This window comes from Suncus etruscus, chromosome 7, assembly GCF_024139225.1.
Source record: "Suncus etruscus isolate mSunEtr1 chromosome 7, mSunEtr1.pri.cur, whole genome shotgun sequence".
Taxonomy (NCBI): domain Eukaryota; kingdom Metazoa; phylum Chordata; class Mammalia; order Eulipotyphla; family Soricidae; genus Suncus; species Suncus etruscus.
Genome location: NC_064854.1, coordinates 62,782,456 through 62,804,938, shown reverse-complemented (window position 1 = coordinate 62,804,938; position 22,483 = coordinate 62,782,456). Strand labels below are relative to the sequence as shown.

Below are 22,483 nucleotides of genomic sequence, written 5' to 3'. Positions count from 1 at the left end.
TCTCTTTTTAAAAAACATAGGTACTTCCATTGATAATAATTTATTAGCTATTTGGTGCTAAGCAACAACTTGACACAGAAAGTTAATCTCACAAGATAATTAGTGTACACTTCATCAATTTGTAATATTCTTTTTCTGATACTCCTGGAACTTTAGTATGGTAAAGTAAAATTTAAAATATTGAGATACATATGAAATTCAAAGAGTAGACATTTGCTTCATATATACAAGTTTATGAAGGCACTTTCATAGCACATATATTTAATTAAAAATAGTCAAGAAAAGTATCATTGCTTCTATAATTAACTGTGAAATTAATTGTAGCTAATTAATGAGGTTATATCTAGCATTTGTAACTTTTATCTTCTATTGAAAGTTCTGTATTAACTTTACCTTTAGAAACTGTCACAGTTCTTTACCAATGAAGTGACCAAAACCATCATTACAGAAAAGATGGAGCATCCATTTATCTTTTGATGTTTATTAGAATGTAAATTTTTATAAGATAGATAGGGTCCATAGAAAATCAAAACAGAAAACCAGTACAGTTATAGATTTATCCTGAGATGAAAGCTGTTTTTAAAAGCTGAACTTCCTTTTGTGCATGCAGAATTCTAGCTGTTAAGAAGACATTTACTTCTAACACGCAATTTACATTCCTGATTTTGATCTTTTCTATTGATTTTTGGGGCGATTCCACACTACTTGGTGCTAATGGCTTACTTCTAGCCCTTACTTCCAATGGGGCACAGGGAATTGAAACAAGGTTAGCTATATGCAAGGCAAATGTTTTGTTTTCTGTATTATTGATCTAGCCCCTCAATTTTTTTTAATAAAACTCTTAATCAATAGTAGATAGCAACAAAAAGCTAATTAAAAAGCCTTAATGAGAAAAAAATGCAAAATCAGCATTCAGAAAAGTAGTTTTTCCATGTATAAAAATAAAATAGAAAAGCAAAGGAAACAACACAATTCACAATAGTATGCAAAATACTAAAATATTTAAAAATAAATTTAGCTAAGAAAGTGAAAAACTACAAATCGTTGATGAAAGATGTAATAAGGTACAGTCTGTGTATATTTTCTAGTCATAGATTAGAAATATTTATATTGTTTAATGTCAGTGTAAGCAAATAGATTCTGAATCATTGTACATATATACACATAAGACACACACCTATAGCACCACAATATTTATGAAAACTTAAATGACCTACTTCTCAGAATAAGAAAACACTAAAGTAAGAATAAAATAAGAATGGAGCAAAGAAAGTTCCCAAATAGCCATGGAAAGTCTAAAAAATAAATATAAACCACAGATTTCCTGATTACGAATTAAATATCAGAGCTACAGTAATCAAAATAGTGCAGTGCTGGAATATATACCGACTAATAGCATATAATGAGAACTCATAATAATACAATAATATAGTATAGCCTAAAAATTCTGAGCAATACAGTAAGGAATTTTATATTCCAATCATATTCTAATTTATCTCCATTGTGGGTAAATAGGTTAATTTACTTTGGTATTGGGAATTTATTTCCACATCAAACACTTTGTATTTGTATGGTAAGAGACCTGAGGAATATAAAGAATCCTGGAGGCAGTTTCTCCAGAAAGAAAACCTACATCCATTGCAACATTGTTTACAATAGCCAACAATCTAAGTATGCAAGAATAGATGACTAAATAAAGGAACATTGGTACATTTACACAATAGATTACTACCTAGATGTAAGAAAAGATGAAATCATGAGGAATGTTCTCTTGCAAATGTAGGGTATAAAGAAACATAGTAAGGGGGCCGGGAAGGTGGCGCTAGAGGTAAGGTGTCTGCCTTACAAGCGCTAGCCAAGGAAACGGACCGTGGTTCGATCCCCGGCGTCCCATATGGTCCCCCCCCAAGCCAGGGGCGATTTCTGAGCACATAGCCAGGAGTAACCCTGAGCGTCAAACGGGTGTGGCCCAACAAAAACCAAAAAAAAAAAAAAAAAAAAAAAAAAAAAGAAAGAAAAGAAACATAGGTAAGGGTAAGAAAAAAACAAAGTCAAACAGAATCTGAGAATTGTCTACAGAACTCAACCTATCTAGAATAATGAGATAGGTGATTCAAGGGGCATACTGTGTTTTGGCCTGCAGGACAGGTTATTCACAGGTATAGAGGGGTAGTCTTTACATAAGGAGCACAGGAACACCTCAAGATTAGTGAAGTTTCAAGGATGTCACAAGCTTCCTGGAATCTCTGACTTATAGACACTGTGGGAATTTCTTTGAGCTCTTGGGCTTAGTTAATAGCTAATGCCTTAGGTTACATATTTAGGCCACATAGACTAGCTTGTCATGATAAATTCCATATAAGGTTTGGTCTCTGGCATGTACCCCTTCTGTGTGTAAAAGAAAAGGTGGGTGGAGAGCCTGTCTTAGGCTACCTGGTGGGCTCCCAGCGTCAGCACTCAAAACAAGGAAATCATTTCGTTCTGCCCAATCATTAATTATATGCGGGAGTGTGACTCTGACTTCTGGCACTGAGCTATTTCCGTCTTTGGCAGCTCCACAGCTGGGACCACAAGGATGGTCTGATTAGCTTTTCAAGCTGCAGGGCATCCTGTGGAAGTGGTCCTTCAGGGCTTAAAAGCCCAACAGAAGCAGGGTCAATAAAGTCAGCGTCCAGAGGCTCTGATACCTTCAGACGTTGGTAATGGACAGTTATTGTCTTTTTGGTGGCAGAGTCAACCTGAGTTTTAACAAAATATATTAATTTATGAAATGCCCAAGGGCCAAAAGAAATAAGCAAAAAAATTATATGAAAGGCCCCAACAGAATGGATATCCAATAGAGCAGATAGCCATGGGAGGTGAAAAAACCAATTTTGATACCAGGATTCACTTTGCTCTCTTTGTTTTTGCCTTTTTTCCAGGATATGCTCGACTTTTTTGATGTTATCTTTAACAAGTCCTAGCTTGTCTTTAAAAAAGCAACATTCTTCCTATAAGGCAGCACAAACTCCACCCTCTTTCAAAAAGCCTAAGTCTAAACCGAGGCGGTTTTGCTGTACAACTTCAGTAAGAGAGCCAACAATTTCAGTAAGATATTTTAAACATTTCTTCAGTTCCTTGACATCTCTATCAATAGCACATGTAAGCTGATTAAAATGACTTTGTGAAGTGATTAAAGAAGCAATACCAGTTCCTGCTCCAGCAAAACTCAAACCTAAAACAACAGCAAGAGTAATAGCAGTGATAGGTTCATGCTTATGTCTAAACATAGCAATCTTCTTATCCCAAAGCAAAACATCAACAGGTCTAATGATTAATCTAGGCATTAACAAAACTAAAACACAATAATCACAATAAGCAAGAAACGTTTCAGTGACAATATGGGGGGAAAGTCCAGTGGAGCAAGCAAAATAAGTAGAGTTGGGGGTTTGAATAAAGATGGAAGAGTTGGTAACAACAATGGATTGATTGCACATGTCCAATAGTTGGACAGGGGGTGCATATGGTCTGAGTAAGCAAAGTCCCACACCCTGACCTGTCTTAAAGTTATGCTTTGATTCGACTCAGCTCCCCATGAGGTCAACAAGGTCATTGGTAAGCAGTGGGAGTGCAGAATGGCAATTCCTTCAAGGGCTGCTGGGCAGAGTAGCAAATCCAACATTTCCCTTTAGGCAGAGTTAGTCAGAAACAGGTCTGGCAGGAATGGTGGGTTGAAGGACTGGAAGGGTGGGTAGCACAGGGGTGGCAGCAGGCCTGACAGGCTCTTTCGAGGTGGATAAAGACATGTATGCAGGAGGTCTATAAGAAACGGGTTGGCAGGAGGCAAAATGGTTACTTGGGAGTTTCTTTTTACAATAAAATTTTCCATAAATTTAATTTTACGTATAAAATTAGGAGTTTACTTAGTCTTCTGGCCTTGGTTTACAGGCAGAAGACACTAGCAATTTACATTACACAAATTAATTTTGAATACCAGGGGGGGACTGCTTACTGACTTCTGTCAGACTTTAGACTTCAAAGAATTTTATAATTAACAATCGCCAATTTTTCAAAACCTCAAATTGAACCTTAATGATTTTTCTTAAACTTCTTAGTTATTTTCTTAAACCTTGATGTTTCTCTCTTTAGCCACATGTCCATATTTTTATGGCCTTAACTAATACATGGCAGGAAATCTGGGTGATTGCAAAGTCCAGAAATTCTCCAGGGAAAATTTATCCCCGATGGCCATTGAGAAATCTGGGGTTTACGATCCCCTATACCCTCTTCCATGTTTGCAGGAGGACAAAGAAAGCCTAACACATACTTTTTAACACATGATATTGGTTGCAGGATGCCACGGTCTGTCAGCTGCTAAGTGACCAGACTGAACAAGTTGTGAAAAAATTAATTGAAATCTCAAAAATGGATAAGGCTTTGAAAATTGTATTTTATCATGAAATGTAGAGATACCAAGTAAACAGAAAAAAACCAAAACAACACTAAACACAAATTTTCCCACTCGTGGCCACTTTCATTCAGTACAACACACACATGAACAGACAAAAAGATCGATCCAAAACTTGCATTAGAAAAATTGACCCAGGTAAAAATGGACAAGCACTTTTAAATATTTAGCTGGCATGTTTTTTTTTTGTTTTTTTTTTTTTTTTTTTTTTGGTTTTTGGGCCACACCCGGCGGTGCTGGATCGGCTGCTTGCAAGGCAAACACCGCTGTGCTATCTCTCCGGTCCCAGCTGGCATGTTTTTAAGAAAAAAATTTTGTAGAAAAACTTTTTCAGCTTTTATAAGTACTTAATGTAGATGGAGTGGAGCTTTGCTGAAAATAAAAGCTTTAAGGTTGAGATTTAGCACAAAACATTTTTAAAACAATTCTAATTTGAAGTTTAAAACATTAAGTAAAATGGTTAGTAAGCAGTTAAAAATTTTTAAGTAAAATGATTAATGAGTACTGTAGAAGGAGTCTCCACTCTGAAGTATGATATTATCTGCTGTAAATGAACAGGTTTCCTTTAAATTAGCTTCAAAGTAGAACAGTAAAACAACTGCAATAGTGTTAAAATTTCAATGATTAAACACAAGAGCATAAACTATGACTATTAAAGGTATGAGAAACTGATTTTAAAAAACAAACAACTGTTCCTACTTTGAAGACTTCAAGTGAATAATCTGTAAAAAATATTATATACCAAATTAACAAAATGTTTAGATCATTATAAAATATAGTTAAAGACATTTGGCATTTCCACACCTAGAGCTTAAGATCAAGATTATATTTGATACTTGTCAACCTGCTTATAAAATTTAGTTACTTTTATAGTATTAATTAACAATATTATTTAAAAAAAGGCTAACCACAACATTTTCCATATACTTTTAAGATCAAAATAATTTTCTAATAGAAATATAAAAGATTTAAATTTTTAATATTTTTGTGTTCGTTCGAATTTTAGAACACCAAAAGTTTTTTTACTAGATCTGTTATTACAAGTGATAGAGTTGTTATCTTGCTCTAAAATTCCTGAAGCATAAACAAAGAAAGTTTAGTGCCCTTATCTCCCTGTTGCTCTTTCTCCCTAGAGAATTTTTAACCCTTACAAACTTGAATTTAGAAGGTTTTCTAATTTCCAATGTTTTAATAATTGCTTTACACCACCCAAAGCACAAAACTTAATTACACAAATGCTTTTAGAAAAGGCACACTGATGCTACATAATTTAGTTCACAAACATATCTGACAATAATTCTTATTATAAATTTCACATAAACAGAGTTGCTGATTCTTTTTTTAACCCAATAGATGTCAGAGGAACCTGATTTTGAGAGGCCACGGGGTTGGTCTATGGCTGGTGTGGAGGTATCAAGCGGGAGTGGCAGGGCCTGAGCTGGCTGTTCCCTGAGGCCGGCAGGGAGGAGGCTGAAAAAGGGGCCCAAGGCTGGCCCAAGCAATATGTCCCATTATTCCAAGCTTAAAGCATTCTTTGTTGGCTGCTTGATTAAAGGCGGCCCTGGTGGCCAAGTGAGCCATCTGAGAAACCTTATGGGCAAAGGGATCAGCCTCACTACACATTCGGATCATTTCATTTAAGATCTTAACCTTATTATCAGTAGCCTCTTTCTTCAAGGCTCTTTCAGCTGCTTCCAGCAGGTGATTAATAAACTCACTATAATCCTCTTGAGCACCTTACACAATTTGGGTGATGGGGGTTACAGCCATCCCTTTAAAGGAGATTGCCCTCCAGGCCCCCAGGGCTACATTGGTGATTTGAGCTAAGGATATGCGCTTCTACATATCCTTAGAAGAGAAGCAACCTTGTCCACTCAGTTGTTCCTAAGTCCAGGGGGTGCCCTGAGGACCTGGGTTTTTGGTAGCGATGCTTAGGCAATGCTCCAGGAAGTTGGCCTGCCAAGTAAGGGATTGAGCTCTGGTGAGGACAGCACTGGTAACTTTAATCCATTCACATGGGAGCAACAGCCCCGCAGCTGAAAGGGCATCAAGAATGCACTTAGTAAAGGATGCATTAGGCCCATAAGTTTTAACAGCAATGTGCAGATCTTGCAAGGTTTTATGGCCTAGCTGCTGATATTCTGTAATTCTCAGGCTCACTGGGCACTCGCAATTATCTGCAGGTGACTCAGTGATTTTTTGCCTCATGGCACTCAGCCTTACCCTCATCAGCCTCTCTCTGGTAATGCGACCCTGGGTCGGCGAGGTTGGGCCTCTATTGGATTCTCAAGAGGGGGTACTGGCCCTTGGGATTTGGTGGGCATCGGACAGACAACTTTAGATTCAGGAGGGCGGGGGAAAGCCTGAAGGGCAGAAACTTGCGAATTAAGGTAAGCAACCTGTTCTTGAAGGCTGAAAATGTGTTTAAGATCTTCAATTTGGCCTACTAATTCCTTTTTTTATAGCCTTAAGAGAGGGTGGATCAAGGAAGGTCGGGGCAAAAAAATCCTGAATAGGGGGATATGGAGGAGGCTGTAATGGTGCAGTTGCTTGAAGCGGCTGGTCACAGTCATGATAATGGGCAGTCTCATTTTCCAAGATTTGGGTATCCCTTGGATGAAGGGGCTCCTCAGGGGGAAAAGACAGAGTGGGGTAAAGACGTTTAGGCGGGGGTGGGAGTCCATCTGCACTAGAAGGTGAGGGATTTGTATGACAGGAATGATCACATTTGGGAAGGAAGTTGAAAGAGGTCTCAGAGCTTGCCCTAGAGGTGGCTCGAGAGGCAGTATGAGGCAAAGGGTGTGAACAGAATTTAGCCACAGAAAGAAGTTGTTGTTTCTTGGGGTCACAAGATGGTATTTGTAACATCCTCTGGCCTTCCTCTATTAGAATGATATTTCTCAGCCCACTTTTTGCCATATTGAAGGATGAATTTCTGGGCCAGTTATGATAAAGTATGGGCACTTGTTATAAACAAAGAAAAAATTTCCTTTCTCTAAACCCTAAAACTTCTTTCCCTGAGAGATACCTTCAGTTTCTTGACAAAGGCAGCTCTTTAGACAAATGTTGACCCATTCTCATGGGACAGAAATGTAAATGTGCACAAAGTATTCCACACCACCCTGCTGGGGTTTTGCGCAAATTTTCCTACCTTTCCACCTTGCCCTGATGGGGTTTGACTGGCATCTTACGATCAGGCCCTCGAGGTTCCCCCAGTTCTGTCTGACTGGGGGGTCCGTACTCTATGTCCATGTTCTGGTGCCACTTGTCCTGGCCTGCAGGACAGGTTATTAGTGGGTATAGAGGGGCCCCAGCCTGAAAAGAGAATGGGGAGAAAGAAGGGGACCAAGCAACATGAGGCTTGTCAAGGCTCCAGTTTATTAATTGGTACAGGCTTTTTTTTAAATATTTTTTTATTTTTCATTATGAGAACAAAGATGCAAAGGAGGACAAGGTAAAGTTACAGTGGAAGGACAATCACCCATAACATAATTCTCAGAAGTCCCCATGCTGATATCTTAACTTTAAAATTTCAGCCAAAGAACATTAATAATAAATAAGACAGAATCCATGTACAATTACTTTGTCCCTCAAGTCCCCAGATTGTAACACATTATAATATTTCTTAACAGCACACAAGGCAATCTAAAGCCATAAAACTTATGTAACTCCTTAAATATTACAGGCATAGTATTTTTCTACATTTCCATGTACATGCATATTAGCTTAAGTTAACCTCAAATTTTAAGTGGGTTCTTTTTAAGTATTAGAGTCAAAGGAGCACAGTAAAAATGGTGTTAGAGTGGCAATTGTTGTTTGCATAGGCCCACCAAAATATGAGGGAGATGGAAAGGAATAACCTTGGCCTAAATACAAAGAGACCCTACCCCTGAAGTTTCCTGGCACAAGACCAATTCTAGGCTCCAGGCAAGCTAGATCGTCCAATCTAAGACATTGCCTGTAGTCCCAACACACTTTTATTTTTCACACAGTCTCTGTTGTTGGTATCAAGTTTCTGTATTAAAGATCCTGGAATCTGCATATCCTACATTGAAGTCAGGATGTGGAGCGTCCTCTCCTTTCGCCTCACAATCAAAGGGCAATGCAGGGAGCCCTGTCCTGTAAGCAGGTCATTGTTGTTGTTAAGTCTTCTCAGCGTTAAGAGAAGTCTCTTTTGAGCAGGTCGATGTTTGAGCAGTGTGGGGTCTTCCGTGGTAGGGGATTACTTCCAGGTGATGTTATAGACAAGCCTGGATGTTTCATGGATGGCTTCCCTGGTTCTGGGGTGAATGGAAAATGCCCTTTCTTCTGAGGTCGGTGCCAGGTCGTTATGTCAATGTTCAGGGTGTAAGGTCCATTTGCACTACAAGATTTGTGTGTTCCAATCTCTATTAGATAGGATCTTATTTGTATATTTAGTATTTTCCCATTTTAATGTGCCTATGCAAAAAAAGGAGCAATGCCACGTGGTGTTATTGGTGCAAATGGGGGCCATAAGAACAAGTCCAACTGATTCCCATGATAAGGTTCGATCATAAGCATTAAAGTGGGGGACTCTTTCACCAAAAGTCCTTGTTAAACAGCTCATAAAGAGAAGATAAAAAGTAGTTAGAATCGTCACTGTATAAGACAACATTTAGTAAGAATTATAGCAGTCAGAGAAAAAACACAAAATATTCTAAAGAAACACGTGTCCATTTTATGTATCTTGAAACAGTTTGGGTTTGTTGCACACAATGCATGGCTTTGGTCTGTGATTAGAATTGTACAGTACTGAAGTTAAAAAGAGTAATGTAGGTTAGTGACGTTTGTGAGGGTTAGATAGTTAAGGAGTAAGAAAGAGCTTTGTAGGGTTGTGGGATAGGGCAGAATACAAAATGAACATTCTGGAAACGCAAAACATAACATAAAGATAAGGAATACTCTTAATGCTTAAAGTGCGCATGGCGGCACGAGCCCCCGTGCGATTCTGTAGTTTTTGGATGCATAGGGAGGAATTTCTCACCCCCCTCCCCCCAGGGCCCGATTAACCAGGTGTGGCCCTGAAGACCCGCCTGGTGTGGGGGGATCTCGGTCCCCTGGACTAAGCCAGGGGGCCTGTGGCTAGCTGTCCTGCCCAGAGCCCCCAACATACCAGTCAAACACACCCAGAAATCCTGGCATGCGGAGTGTTCTGAGCCCAGCCCTGCCTCTGTAGTTTTTGGATGCGTAGGGAGGCATTTCTCACTCCCCTCCCCCCAGGGCCCGATTAACCAGGCGTGGCCCTGAAGACCCGCCTAGTGTGGGGGGATCTCGGTCCCCTCGACTAAATGGTCAGCCCAGGGAGCCAGTACAGGCTTTTTTTAAGCATGTTTTTACAGGGGGTGGAGAGAGAGCAGGATGGAACAGCCTGCATTACAGAAGTCATCTTATGGGTAGTCTTTACATGCCATCTTTACATAAGGAGCACAGGAACACCTCAAAGGTTAGTGAAGTTTTAAGGATGTCATAAGCTGCCTGGAATCTCTGACTAATAGGACACTGTGGTATTTCTTTGAGCTGTTGGGCTTAGTTAATAGCTAATGCCTTAGGTTACATATTCAGGCCACACAGACTAGCTTGTCCTGATGAACTCCATATTAGGGTTTGGTCTCTGGCAATACTGAAACAGAGGTGGAGGAAAGCAAGCATGCTGGTGGAGGGTATAATGCTGGAATATTATATAGATAAAAACCTGATAGATGCTAGTCAAGTCTTGATATCTCCTGAATATTTGCTGTTGAGGGTGGCTATTTATATGCCTGAAGAAGTTGGGTGTGGGTGGGGCAGTAGGATTTCTGTCAGTCTAAAGACCAAACATACCTTTTTTTTTTTTTACTTTCTCTTGGCAAAGATTTGTACTCAGTGTCAAAGTCTTGCATACATGTTGTTATAATTATTCCTAACAAATTCATTTTAGGGGTGCTATAGAAAAAGTATTCTCTCAAACTTTGCTTACTGTTTCTAACTAGTACATAAAATTTGTTCGGTAAAATTATGGTATTAAATATATTCTAAGATCTACAATTGAAAAATAATGACTTCGGGGCCGGAGAGATAGCATGGAGGTAAGGTGTTTGCCTTTCATGCAGAAGGTCATCGGTTCGAATCCCGGCGTCCCATATGGTCCCCTGTGCCTGCCAGGAGCAATTTCTGAGCATGGAGCCAGGAGTAACCCCTGAGCACTGCCGGGTGTGACCCAAAAACCACAAAAAAAAAAAAAAAAAAAAAAAAAAAAAGAAAAATAATGACTTCAATAGTATCATAAACTGACACATCAATTTATGAAATTAATTTAAATAAATCAAGAAAATCTTCCAAGCACATATAGAATAAGTGATTATTTTTCTGTCTTTTATGAGTTTTTAAATTAACCAAATGATCACCTCCAAAGCAAACATAAACATAATTACCAACCTGAGCAAGATATAGGAAGTCATTTCAAGTGAGAATGAGTTTTCCAGGTAGATAGTATGATTAAACCAAAGGCACAGACTTTTGGAAGACTTCTTGCTCCCATATGTTAAAAGCAATTTTTTAATATTCTTTATTATAGGCAAAGAGAAAATGACACTCAGTGAAAATATGTGTACTTAAGCCACTAGTATGCTATAGTACTCTATTTGCAGTCAATAACTTTTTTTGGAAATTAACAAAATAAAGAAATGTAACTATACCTCTTAGAATATTACAAATATCACCCAATTCTTATGCTAATGTTGACTGCTAAAATTCCAAGGTGCTGTGGTTAAATTAGATGAAAGTTAAATAAGATTAACTACATCTGGGGGCCTGAGCCATAGCACAGTGATAGGGCGTTTGCCTTGCATTCAGCTGACCCAGGACGGACCTTGGTTCGATCCCCCCAACATCCCATATGGTCCCCCAAGTCAGGAGCGATTTCAGAGCGCATAGCCAGGAGTAACCCCTGAGTGTCACTGGGTGTGGCCCCCCAAAACAAACAAGCATACTAAAAAGATCAACTGCATCTTAAAGTTGCCTTTTACAGATAAAGAGATGTATCTTTTGCTTTACTACCATCAAATGAAGGATGCAAATAACTTTCATTTAATTTACCCTGTTGCTACATCCCTGGTTTCTAATGTACTGATACAATTTTGGCATTTACATGATGAACATTTTGCTAATAGCCATATGTTTGATAAATTCATTTTTATAATTCTTTCTCATATGATTTTTAATTAACCTCTAAGATTACCAATCCTATAACTTTAGAATTGAATCATAAGTCGCCTTTAGAATGCATGTTAACTGGCATCTAGAACACTTAACCTGTTTGAGGGATATAGCATCACACCACTGTGGTGCTTCACTGTTTGAAGTTGGTGTCACTTTCAAACCTAAGTATTGCTTGTGTATAAAGGCAACAGTAATGAATCCAAATAATCTTCCCCATTGGTAAACAGGCCAGAAAAACAATTCTTCTAATTAACCACATTGATGTCTGCCAAAATTTTATCCTGAAAGTTGTCTCAAAGCAATGATTGCTATTAACCTACAGTTGATTTAAGGAGACAATTTACAGCTAATCACACAGCTTGCAATAGTGCAGGAGTTAGGTACTTCTGCTAGATACCTTCAATGTGGCCTCATATTCTTTTATAATTCAAAGTATAAACAGGACAAATTACACTTTTTAAATTATCAGGAGAAACACATGGCTTGAAACAAAATGGTACAAATATACAGAGAAATATTAATTTTTCTTCATCACTTATAGATATCTTGACACATTAACTATTTTCCCAAGGACACATCTTTGATATTTCAAGACATTCACAATCCATATTTATTTATGTTTTAAAAACATCAATCAATCAATAGTATGTCACTAGACACAGGTTCTATGCACTGCTGATGTTGCAAAATATTTAATTTTCAAAACCTAAGTCAAGAGTGGCAAATAGGTTTTGAATCTCGTGTCAACTGAAATTTATTAGTAGTACCTTCTAACTGAATTCTTAACGAGATTTTCATGCTTATTTCTGAGTCTAGACAGATACAATGCTGTTACTAATCCATAACATCTGCTGTGGGGTATGGGAAAAACAATGGCTCTTCGTGTGTCATGAATTAGTCATCTCAATCTAGACAATAACACACAGGTTTTAACGGACTTTAACCGAGTTCGGCAGGTTTATCAGATTTAAGCAGACTTTACCAAAGAACCAACCAGAATCTATCATTTTTTGTATTTTCCATGAAACCACTTCTTCATATCTGATCCAATCTATGTATTATGTGACTTTCCTAAAAAATAACTGAATTGGGCAGCTTTGCATTTATGGAAATCTTTACTGAGTAAAATGAAACAATTATTCTGCTAGTTGCTGAAGATAAAATCTAAGTTTCACTATCAGCTGCTCAGAATAATAATATTTTATTATTTTGTAGTAATATAGATAGAAAGTAATAAGTGTGATATGAGTGAAGCATGTTCTATTTCTTCAATGAATTTGAAGTCAATATTTTAAAATTAAAATTAAAGTAGATGGCATGCATAAAATCTTAAATAGGGACATTTTAGAAAATCAGTGGTTGCCAAAGCTCAAAGATTAAAAAAAAGTCAAATAAGCATGAGAAAATAATTTTGAATTGATCTCAATATATTAAGGAATAGAGGATGCATGAATCTGACCCAAACTAAATCTCCAGCACTAATTTGGTCCAGCAAGCACCATCAGGAGCACCTTTGAATACAGTTCCAGGAGTATCCCAAGTACTGCCAGATGTTTTAACATCCCACTCCATCCATATACACAATATATGATTTCCAAAATTAAACAAGTAAGTACATTTAGGGCCAGAGAGATGGTACTATGTGTAGGGCATCTGCCTTGCATGCAACTGACCTGGGTTCAATCCCTGGCTCTGTTGTCTGAGCTCTGCCAACAATTGATGCATAAGCACAAAGCCAGTCTTGAATACCAGCACTGTGTATAAGTAGAAAAAATAGAAAGATTAAATTAGAATTTAATTTAAGTTATATTAAATATAAGAAAATGGTTTTATTGTATGTATCTAAGAAAAATTGAGTGCTAAGTAAAAGAGAAAAAAAGAAGAAAGTAGAGTAGATAAAATAGTATTTTCAATGATAAAAATAAAAGTCTTATAAAAGGAAACTTTAAAATACAGCCTTTGGTGGTTCAGTAAAATAAAATCAAGTTAAATTGATAAACAAAATATGTTGATTTGACTCTGAGTTGGTATTGTATCAGAATATTGTGTATATGAACAGTGAATAATTATCTAGTTTGTAATATTTAATTTGAATAGTAGTAATGTTTTACTTTTTCCAATTAACTCAATGACATTGCACTTTTCCTATACTTCTCTTCTGACTTATATGTGTCTGATAATTGTTATTGTATGTATTCTGATGATAGAATGAAAGAATAAAATTTATCTAATTTATAATCTATATGCATCTAGCCTAACAAGATGAAGAATTTACCAAAAAGAATAGCATCACAATAAGTTAAATAAGTTAGAGTGAGAATAATGTCATTCTTCATGTTCTTATGGAGGGACATAACAAGATATTACTGAACAAAACCTTGACCTTGAATATAAAATTTACTCTGAGTAATTATAGAGGACAAAAACAAGCCTCCAGTGGCATAAGAACAATAGTGGAGAGAAATGGGCACTTTGCTGTGGTGGAGTGTTGCATTAAGCCCTTTGGATGGGCTTGGATTGTGGTGAATGGAGATGGTGGGTGAGAGGTCTTTCTCCTCCAGCCCAGGACACTTGTTTCTGCCCACTCTCCAGCACGCAGTCTGCAATTTCAGGTAGCAGCAAGGAAATCATCCACAGACAGGTTCCAGGAGATATCAGCTTTATTCATGCCCTAGCCACACCTGTGTTGCCTATAAACCTTTTATGCTGGATCCTTATTCAACCCTGCATTCTAACTTGTCTTTCAATTCTCTCTCCTCCTGCTTCCTTCTCCATCCTCCATCCATACAAATTCCTTTTGCCCCTTAGGCCAAACCTTTTTGTTACCTACCAAAGATCCCTCCCAGAAATGGGCAGGTCATTCTTGTAGTTAAGTTTACACAGGAAGAATGGGGGATGGGGTTACAGTGTAGTACAATAACTTTTTTTTAATGGAACTCTTCACAAATTTGCATGTCATCCTTGCACAGGGGCCATGCTAATCTTCTCTGTATTGTTCCAATTTTAGTATATATGCTGCCAAAGTGAACACACAATAACTTTTTATGTGCAAACCATATCCTTTAATGTAATTACTTTATGTTACAGCAATATTTTTAAAACTTAAAACTTTTTTTATATTTTGACTGATGATTGATTGGTTGGTTTTTGAGCCCAGCAGTGCTCAGGGGTTACTCCTGGCTCTGCACTCAGAAATTGCCTCTGGTAGGCTGGGGGATCATATGGGATGCCAAGAATCGAACTGGGTCCCTCCTGGGTCGGCCGCATACAAGGCAAATGCCCTACTGCTGTGCTATGTCTCAGGCCCCTATAGCAATATTTTTTTAATTTAAAAGCTACTCGTACTCTAAAACATTCATATAAAGTTCAAATCAAAATATGAACTAAATTAAATATTGTAACAAAAATGGTTGTATCTTTTTTGTTTCTTTGTTTTGTTTTGGGTCACACCTGGTGACGCTCAGGGGTTACTCCTGGCTATGTGCTCAGAAATTGCTCCTGGCTTGGGGGAATCATGGTCCGTCCTAGATTAGCGCAGGCAAGGCAGATGCCTTACAGCTCTGCGCCACCACTCAGGCCCCCGTTGTATCTTTTTTAAAAGTTTTGGGCTGGAAGTCTTTCCTATCAGGACAAGCATAATATGTGGTTTGTTTAGAGAACCAAAACTGTAGATTAAAGAATAATCCACCCAGGGCAGGAGCGATAGCGCAGAGGTAAGGTGTTTGCCTTGCTCGCGGCTGATCCAGGACTGACCGCCATTCTATCTCCAGCGTCCTATATGGTCCCCCAAGCCAGGAAATTTCAGAGTGCATAGCCAGGAGTAACCCCTAAGCATCACCGAGTGTTCTTTCCCCATCGCCCCCCCCCAAAAAAAAAGAATAGTCCACCCAAAAGCAGATTTTAAACATCTGATTAAAAATTTAAGTGAGTAACAAGGGAGGTAGGTGTTTGGTGGCTTTCCCAATTGAGCAGAGAGAAACTGAAAGAAAGTAGTGAGGGAAAGGAGTAATGAGAAGAAAGTAGTTCGGGAAAGGTTCTGCAAGTCATCACTATGGCCTTGAAGATGTTTTTGGTAAATATAAATGCAGACAACTTTGGGCTGGAAATTCAAGTCAGAGATTGGGCTTTCAGATATAGGATGATTCTTGCTACAACCATAGGCCTAGAAATTCAAGGCAAATTAATCAAAGGAGTCAGATAGAAGGAGAGGAGACCATGTTGGCACTAAAACTCTCAGCAGACAAAAGTTTTGCTACCAGAGTTAACTACTTAAAAGAAATCATGGTCAAGTCCTTTGTAAGTGGTGTGTTTGGGCTAGAAGAGTCACTATTCAGTTCAACAGGAGAAAGAAAAAATTTTATGTTAAACTTATAGAATTAATACATGTAAATATGAATTCATTTAAAGAGGCTATTGAGGACTTAGTTATATAATCTTAAAAAGAACAAACTGTGCAAAGGAAAGCTCAGAATCCAGACCTTAAATCATAGAGTATACCCAATCCAAAATGATTAAAAAGGTGAATGTTTAATATACTGTCTAGTAAATAGGTTAATTAATGTTTCCATTATAATTCTTATTCATGAAATAATTTTGTTTGTATAATTTTCTTCTCTTTTAATTTATAATTTTGCCATTGTAAGAAAACTTAACATGGCATCTATCTTTTTCAAACATAATCTTATTTTAACAATTTGTTAACTTTTGGCACAGTTCTATACAACAGAGCTCTGGAACAAATAATTATATAGTTTTTCTATATGTATATGTTTCCAAGAAAGCATTCAAGTTTTACTTAATTAATGATTATCATTATATATAAAATTTTCTCTTATAGTAACACCTGATTAAAGGATTTATTATGAGTTAATAGAGGTGATACAAAAACTACTGATTAAAGAATTTATTAGGGGTTCCAGGAGTGATTAAAGGATTAAGAAGAATAAAAGATAAGCATAGGCATAAAAACATGCCTTTTTAGTTCCTAAAGATTATTACTGCTTTACCTTATATATATGTGGTTAATATGTAAGTATTATTTATATGTCATCAGGAAAGGAGTGGGAATGATGGCTAAGAAAAGCTTTAATTTTCTCAGAGCAATGTATCACATTGCTAATGATACAGCTGCTACAGACAGTGAACAGCACCACTAAACTGTCACTTTCCATTCCTAATCTTTCAAAATCCAGTCAGCTGGTGAGCAACCCAGCACCTTTTCCAAACTACATCCTTTTTTTGACTGCCAAAGGACACATGATTCTAAAAGCAGAAAACAGTTTAGCTCAAGTCTGTATCACTGAGACTTACTGTATGCCTAAAACATTAGATTGTTTTCCTGTTTGTTGCAAAGACCAAATGAAAAGTGAAGAAAGTGAAAATGTGTATATATTCTTAGTATGCATCATTGAAAATTTAAAGAGACAAAGAATGCAGGTGTCTTTTCCCAAGAAAAACAAGACTTTGAGAAAGAGAAACAGCATCCCTCAACATATGAGGAACAATCAATAATATAGCATGTCAAGCTTCTAAAAGAAAATAGGTAGGCTGAAAATCACTGTTATTTCAGGAGCAGCAAAACTGAAATGCACAGTAAACTTGTAAAATGACACACCACATTTTTTTCAGTAGCTGAAAAAAGAATGTCTTACAAACACACAGTTTAATTTATTATCAAGCAAGGTCTTTTTAAAATTGCTTTATTTAAACACTGTAGTTGCAAGCTTGTTCATAAAAACAATTTTTTTCACAACTACAAAGTTGTTTTTGATTGCATTTCAGAAATAGTGGTTTAAAAAAATAAGGGTTCTTTTCTAGGTATAAGCTCTGGTACAAAGACATCTACCAATTAAACTTTAGTCCTAACTAACATGAATACGAAAAACAAATGCAAATGTTTGTTTCTCAAAAGAAATCCAAAATTTTCTGTTTCTCACGAATTTTATTTACTTCATTTTTCTAATAAAGTTCATGGAGCAAGAGATGCTTTCCAGTTATCTTTATATCCTGAGTTCCAGTATAGTATGTGACCAAATATAGTAGGTATTCAGAAATTTTTAATATGTGATTTATTTATATTATGTGAATATTTGCTTATGAATGCCATATAGGTATATCTTAGGGGCCTATTTTTTTATTTTTTTATATATTTTATTTAAACACCTTGATTACATACATGATTGTGTTTGGGTTTCAGTCATGTAAAGAACACCACCCATCACCAGTGCAACATTCCCATCACCAATGTCCTAAATCTCCCTCCTCCCCACCTAACCCCACCTGTACTCTAGACAGGCTTTCCATTTTCCTCATACATTCTCATTATTAGGACAGTTCAAAATGTAGTTATTTCTCTAACTAAACTCATCTTTGTGGTGAGCTTCCTGAGGTGAGCTGTAACTTCCAGCTCTTTTCTCTTTTGTGTCTGAAAATAATTATTGCAAGAATGTCTTTCATTTTTCTTAAAACCCATAGATGAGTGAGACCATTCTGTGTTTTTCTCTCTCTGACTTATTTCACTCAGCATAATAGATTCCGTGTACATCCATGTATAGGATAATTTTATGACTTCATCTCTCCTGACAGCTGCATAATATTCCATTGTGTATAGGTACCACAGTTTCTTAAGCCATTCGTCTGTTGAAGAGCATCTTGGTTGTTTCCAGAGTCTTACTATAGTAAATAGTGCTGCAATGAATATAGGTGTAAGGAAGGGTATGGGAGCTCGATTTCCAGTTTTTGGAGGAATCTCCATATCGTTTTCTATAAAGATTGAACTAGATGGCATTCCCACCAGCAGTGGATAAGAGTTCCATTCTCTCAACATCCGGCCAACAACATTTATTCTCATTCTTTGTTATGTATGGCATTTTCTGTGGTGTGAGGTGGTATCTTATCATTGTTTTGATTTGCATCTCCCTGATGATTAGTGATGTGGAGCATTTTTTTATATGTCTTTTGGCCATTTGTATTTCTTCTTTGTCAAAGTGTCTGTCCATATCTTCTTCCCATTTTTGATGGGATTTTTTCTTGTAAATTTCTGTCAGTGCCTTGTATATTTTGGAGATTAGTCCCTTATCTGATGGGTATTGGGTGAATAGTTTCTCCCACTCAGTGGGTGGCTCTTGGATCCTGGACGCTATTTCCTTTGAGGTGCAAAAGCTTCTAAGCTTAATATACTCCCATCTGTTCATCTCTGCTTTCACTTGCTTGTAGAGTGCAGTTTCCTCCTTGAATATGCCTGTAGTCTCAATGTCCTGGAGTGTTTTGCCTATGTGTTGTTCTATATATCTTATGGTTTTGGGTCTGATATCGAGGTCTTTAATCCATTTGGATTTTACCTTCTTACATGATGTTAGCTGGGAGTCTAAGTTCAACTTATTGCAAGTGGCTAGCCAGTTGTGCCAACACCACTTGTTGAAGAGGCTTTCTTTGCTCCATTTAAGATTTCCTGCACCTTTATCAAACATTAGGTGATTGCATGTCTGGGGAACATTCTCTGAGGATTCAAGCCTATTCCACTGATCTGAGGGCCTGTCCTTATTCCAATACCATGCTGTGTTGGTAACTATTGCTTTGTAGTAAAGTTTAAAGTTGGGGAAAGTAATTCTCCCATATTCTTTCTCTGAATTATTGCTTTAGCTATTCTAGGGTGTTTATTGTTCCAAACGAATTTCAAAAGTGCCTGATCCACTTCTTTAAAGAATGTCATGGGTATCTTTAGAGGGATTGCATTAAATCTGTATAATGCCTTGGGGAGCATTGCCATTTTGATGATGTTAATTCTGCCAATCCATGAGCAGAGTATGTGTTTCCATTTCTGCGTGTCCTCTCTTATTTCTTGGAACAGGGTTTTATAGTTTTCTTTGTATAGGTCCTTGACATTTTTAGTCAGGTTGATTCCAGGATATTTAAGTTTGTGTGGCACTATTGTGAATGGGGTTGTTTTCTTAATTTCCATTTCTTCCTTATTACTATTGGTGTATAGAAAGGCCATTGATTTTTCTGTGTTAATTTTGTAGCCTGCCACCATGCTATATGAGTCTATTGTTTCCAGAAGTTTTTTGGTAGAGAATTTAAGGTTTTCTAAGTAACGTATCATGTCATCTGCAAACAATGAGAGCTTGAGTTCTTCCTTTCCTAACTGTGTTGCCTTGATATCTTTTTCTTGCATACTCGCTATAGTGAGTACTTCCAGTGCTATGTTGAATAGGAGTGGTGAGAGAGTACAGCCTTGTCTTGTGCCAGAATTTAGAGGGAAGGCTTTTAGTATTTCTCCATTGAGGTAATATTTGCCACTGGCTTGTGGTAGATGGCCTTAACTATATTGAAAAAAGTTCTTTCCATTCCCATCTTGCTGAGAGTTTTGATCAAGAATGGGTGTTGGACCTTATCTAATGCTTTCCCTGCATCTATTAATATGATCATGTGGTTTTTTTTCTTGTTGTTGATGTTGTGTATTATGTTGATAGATTTACAGATGTTAAACCATCCTTGCATTCCTGGGATGAAACCTACTTGATCATAGTGGATGATGTTCTTAATGAGGTATTGAATCCAATTCACCAAGATAATGTTGAGTATCTTTGCATCTGTATTCATCAGCGATATTGGTCTGTAATTTTCTTTTTTTGTAGCATCTCTGTCTGGTTTAGGTATCAAGGTGATGTTGGCTTCATAAAAGCTATTTGGAAGTGTTTCCATTTGTTCAATTTCATGAAAGAGTCTTGCCAGGATTGGTAGTAGTTCGTCTTGGAAAGTTTGAAAGAATTCATTAGTGAATTTATCTGGGCCTGGGCTTTTGTTTTGGGGCAGACATTTGATTAGTGTTTTAATTTTATCAATAGTGATAGGGGTATTTAGATATGCTACATCCTCTTCCTTCAATTGCGGAAGATTATGAGTCCAAGAATTTATCCATTTCTTTGAGGTTCTCATATTTAGTGGCATAGAGTTTCTCAAAGTAGTTTCTGATTACCCTTTAAATTTCTGTCATATCAGTAGTGATCTCTCCTTTTTCATTCCTAATACGAGTTATCAAGTTTCTCTCTCTCTCTCTTTCTTTGTTAGGTTTGCCAGGGGTCTATCAATCTTGTTTATTTTTTCAAAGAACCAACTTCTGCTTTCGTTGATCTTGCAGATTGTTTTTTGGGTTTCCACTTCGTTGATTTCTGCTCTCAGCTTTGTTATTTCCTTCTGTCTCCCTATTTTTTGGGTCCTTTTGTTGAGCACTTTCTAGTTCTATTAGCTGTGTCATTAAGCTACTCAGGTAAGCCCCTTCTATCTTCCTGATGTGTGCTTGCAAAGCTATAAATTTTCCTCTTAGTACTGCTTTTGCTGTGTCCCATAAGTTCTGATAGTTTGTGTCTTTATTGTCATTTGTTTCCAGGAACCTTTTGATTTCCTCCTTGATTTTATGTCGGACCCACTGGTTATTCAGTATGAGGCTGTTTAACTTCCAGGTGTTAAAGTTTTTCTTCTGTGTCCCTTTGGAATTCACAAATAATTTCAGAGCCTTGTGGTCAGCGAAGGTAGTCTGCAAAATTTCTATCCTCTTGATATTATGGAGGTATGTTTTATGTGCCAGCATGTAGTCTATCCTGGAGAATGTCCCATGTACATTGAAGAAAAATGTGCATCCAGGTTTCTGGGATGGAGTGTCCTATATATATCCACTAGGCCTCTTTCTTCCATTTCTCTCCTCAGGTCTAGTATATTCTTGTTGGGTTTCAGTCTGGTTGACCTATCCAGTGTTGACAAAGCCATGTTGAGGTCCCCCACAATTATTGTGTTGTTATTGGTATTATTTTTCAGATTTGTCAACAATGGCAGAACTCACAATTTTTCACATTTGGGCCCCACTGGGCAGGCTACTTTGCTATTTTTCATAGAGCTAGTTAATTATTCTTTCATAAAGAAGATTAAAATTAATGTGTGATATCACATTTTCTCAGAAGTACCTTTCTCCCTTTCCTTTTCTCCTTCATTACCAATGAGTTAAAAGATAATTTAAGTCAACTTACACAGACACGCCACTTTTGTTTAGACCACTGCAAAGGTCAAAATAATTTTTTTTATTTTTATTGTGATCAATGTGAATTGCAAGTCTTTCACAGTTATATTTAAGGTACATATTGACAGTGAATTAGGGCCATTCCCACCACCAGTGTTGTCCTCCCTCCACCCCTATTCCCAGCATGAATCCCATACCTCTCCGCTTTTGCTCTCTAAACTGCTAGTGTAACATTTCTCTTTTATATATAGCTTGTTGTAGATTTGGACCTTATTTGTCATCTACTTTGGGTTGATATTTAGGTCTGATCATTTTTATTTCCACCCAATGTTCATGCCACTGTTTGTTCCTGGTGAGTCAAAGCAATTTTTAATGAGGTCATGTATCTTCAAGGAAATCTAAATGTTTAAATTGGCAGAGAACAGGGCAATGGGCCAGTGGTAGAGTGCCTACCATGCAAGCAAACTTTATTTACTAAGAAAATGTGAGTATATCTAAGAATGAACTGGAACTTTTTTTTTAATTTTTTAGACCACACTCCGTGAGGCTCAGAAATCGCTCCTGACTTGTAAGAACATATGGACGCCTGGGGATTAAACCACTGTCTGTCCTAGGCTAGCGTGCACAAAACAGATGTCTTGCGGTTTGCACCACGGCTCCAACTCTGAACTGGAACGTTTTTATTTAATTAACTTTATTTAATGAACATGTTCATATATTGGTTATATTTGTTTCTAGTGAGACCAGAATTATTTTTTAAATAATAGAAAAAAAGGAGGAAAGTGAAGAAAAGGAAAAAAAAGTAC

The 22,483-nt window shown here is 37.2% G+C and overlaps 1 non-coding gene across 1 annotated transcript; it reads right to left on the bottom strand.

Moving 5' to 3' along the window:
• Positions 1-14,589: 14,589 nt before the first annotated feature.
• Positions 14,590-14,696, bottom strand: LOC126015242 (U6 spliceosomal RNA). The gene has a single exon (XR_007498129.1). It is a non-coding gene; the product is annotated as a U6 spliceosomal RNA (small nuclear RNA).
• Positions 14,697-22,483: the final 7,787 nt, after the last annotated feature.